Below are 3,365 nucleotides of genomic sequence, written 5' to 3'. Positions count from 1 at the left end.
CTGACCCCGTTTATTGACCAGATTTTTGATGACTGCACTCACTGCGATATTCATGGATGGATTCTCAAGCTATAATCAAATCAGCATTCTCCGGATGAACCAACCTAAAGCTGCATTTATTTGTACCTGGGGTACTTTTACTTATATAAAGTTACCTTTTGGTTTAAATAATGTGGGGGCGGGTTTCAACATGCGATGGATTACACTTTCCACGACATCAAGTATATCGTGCATCCCTATTTGGACGATCTCCCAGCTCACTCCAAGCATTGGGTTGATCACCCCATGCATTTACGGGTCATTTTCCTCCGTTGTAGACCTTATAACATTCAACTTAATCAGCACAAATGTGTGTTCTATGTCGATTCTGGTCAACTCCTTGGTTTTGTTATTTCGAAACAAGGAATTCGTATTAATGCTTTGAAAGTCCAAGAAATCATTTAATTGCCTGCAACTTCTTCCTTCATTCAGTTATAAAGACTCCAAGGGAAAGCTAACTTCTTGAGGAGGTTCATCCCTAACTACGCAAAATTGACCAAAGGATTTACTCGCTTACTGAAGAAAGGGATCCCATTCCATTGGATGACGCTACACAGAAAGTGTTTGATGTCTTGAAAGATGTATTGGTTCCTGCATCTCTCCTATATCCCCCTAAATATCAACTCGACTATTTCTTGTATCTTGTTGTCGCCATCCCTACTATAGCTATGGTGTTGGTCCAAGAAGACAATATGGGTACTGAAAATCCCATTTATTATCTGAGTCAGAACCTCAATGATACCGAGATCCAGTATACTCATGTAGAAAGGTTAGCTTTGGCGGTCGTTTAAGCCGTCCAGAGATTTTGCATATACATCTTGCTTTGGAAAACTACGGTCATTTGGGATTTAAACCCTATGACATACATATTTTCACGTCAATTGCTGGAGGGAGAATAATCTAAGTGGATCATTATTCTCCAACAGTTTGACATGGAATTCATCGAAGCCAAGTCGAAGAAATCCTTATTTTTTGTCGAGCTAATGTGAGATCTTCCTTCCCTTGATGTTGAATAGACATCTGAAGATTCCATCCCTCACGATTCATTGTTTCTGATCCCATCATCTAACCCATGGTATGGAAATTATCTCATCTATCTCCAAACCCAGAATTTTTGACCTAATACCTCTCGCTCAGAGCAACGATGTATCTGATACCATTACCGACATTACGTGATTATTGGCGACACCCATTACTGTCGTGGTATCAATACGGTTTTACGAAGGTGCCTCACTCTTTAGGAGGCTTAGAAAGTCCTCAATGAATGCCACTTGGGGGCATGCGGCAGACATTTATCTGGCTACGCTACCACGCAAAATATCTTACACGCTGGTTACTTTTGTCCCACCATTTTCCACGACTGTAACTTCGCAGTCCAGAAGTGTCATGTGTGCCAGATCTATGATCGTAAAATATGTTCTCTGCCTACTCCATTGCATCTTGTTCTCATCGTTGGTCCCTTTGCAAAATGGGGTATTGAATTTATGACATGTAACACTCACTCGGCCGAGGGGCATGGCTATATCATTATCGTTGTTCACTACTTTACTAAGTGGACTGAAGCAATGCCTACATTTAACAACACTGGCGAAATGACTGCATAATTTTTCTTTAATTGAGTTATTGTATGGTTTGGTGTTCCACAAGAAATATTTACATATCACGAGAAGCATTTTCAGAACCATATGATGATCGAATTAGCTTCCAAATTAGGACTTTCACATGAAAATTCCACTCCCTATTATCCTCAGGCTAACGGACAAGCTGAGGATATCAACAAAATTATTAAGACTATGCTTCTACGTATGATAGGGTTCCATAAATTGGACTGGCACTTGCTTCTCTTTACTACCTTGCGGACATATTGAACCCTAGTTATGTTAGACTCTCTCATAAAACAATAATAAATCCAAAAATAAATTAATTAATTAAATATTCCAAGTTAGGAATTTGTGCCTAACTCTTGGGTTGTTCCTCTAAGATAGGAGTTAGTTTAGGTAACTCCTATATTGGTGTGTCTGGTGAGAAATTATCTCAACCAAAGGAGAAATTATCTCAACCAAAGGTGTCTAAGATAGCACGCACTATCTTGAGAACACTGTCTCTCATCTATTTATTTGTAACACTATATTCAATTATTTGTGTAAGAATGAGAGAGAAAGAATACATGAGGCTTCAGCCTTTTTCCGTCAATATTGTGTCTCTGATTTTTATATGTGTTTTTCTGTAATTTGTTTGAGTTAGTTTCATTTTCAATATGTGGTATCAGAGCCATGGTGGAGAGACTATAAATCTGTGCAGCAATGGAGAGTGAGTTGATCCGAATTGTCGAGTTTATATATTGATCTGTATGCTTTCTCAAATAAAAGGGGTAGCGTTTCAGATTTAAACGCATCCATGGCCGCCTACCGTTAGCATCCTCCTTCCTGTGTTTCGGGTTGAGCGCACTTGTGCTACCCACCACCCAGGATTTTGACAGTGGACACACAGTATTTCACACGACCTCTGTATTTTATTCCAGATTTCTCTTCAAGATTTGAAACATATTTTTAGAAAGGACTAAATTGTAATAATCGAGGCCGCTGTTTGCCTGAAAAATCTGTTGCAGAATTTTTTTATTGAAAATTGAGGCCGCTGTTGGAAAATCGTAAGGAGATTCACGCTTTCAAGAAGAAGTTTGTCAGTCTGTAGTTGCAAAGGGCTCAGCCCATTGTTCAGATGAGTCGTTCATCGTCAAGGAGAAAAATCACCAGCAGTTGATGTCACTCCTTAGGGGTAATATTGGTTAGAGGCAATAACTACTTCCTCAGCGGTATCAGCTAGAATTTTCTGGATTGAACCCCACCTTGCTACTTGGTGTTCAGCTGCTGGCTTCATACTACTCGGCTGGTAGCAGGTTTTGATGAACTTTATAACCTACTGAAATCAAGGAGTTCTAGATCACGATTCAAGGAACATCAGCTTAGGTGAATATGGTGAAAGCGTCTACCTTACAGCTGCGTGGCACACAACATTTTCGTCAGCGCCTTGTATTGTCTACATTGTCTGGCACTGCAGTGCGTATTGAAGATATCCGAGCATCCGTGGAAGACGGAAATATTGCTTGAACGAAGGAGGTAGATTTTATTCTTTGCGTTGGAGCCGCATTCTGAGGACCGAATTGGTTACATGTTGTATATCTTGTAGCATTCGTTGGGTAGAAAATAGGTTGAATTGCAGGACAAGGTCATAAAACTAGCGCTGTTTGTATGTATTCTGAAGACTGGAATTTCTAAGAAAAATATATCAGTTGTTGGTCGATAACAGAAGACAAATGCATACCTGAA

At 39.7% G+C, this 3,365-nt stretch overlaps 1 long non-coding RNA gene across 1 annotated transcript; it reads left to right on the top strand.

The window, feature by feature from the left end:
• The first annotated feature begins 2,467 nt into the window (after nt 1–2,467).
• Nucleotides 2,468–3,023, top strand: LOC149148951 (uncharacterized). Its single transcript, XR_016263428.1, has 2 exons — nt 2,468–2,528; nt 2,648–3,023. It is a non-coding gene; the product is annotated as an uncharacterized LOC149148951 (long non-coding RNA).
• The last annotated feature ends 342 nt before the right edge of the window (nt 3,024–3,365 follow it).

The sequence above is a fragment of the Pinus tabuliformis genome, chromosome 9, assembly GCF_031772625.1.
Source record: "Pinus tabuliformis cultivar Carrire ecotype Pingquan chromosome 9, CPIR1, whole genome shotgun sequence".
Taxonomy (NCBI): domain Eukaryota; kingdom Viridiplantae; phylum Streptophyta; class Pinopsida; order Pinales; family Pinaceae; genus Pinus; species Pinus tabuliformis.
The sequence above is the reverse complement of the archived record's forward strand: the minus strand, read 5'-3'. Positions and strand labels throughout refer to the sequence as shown.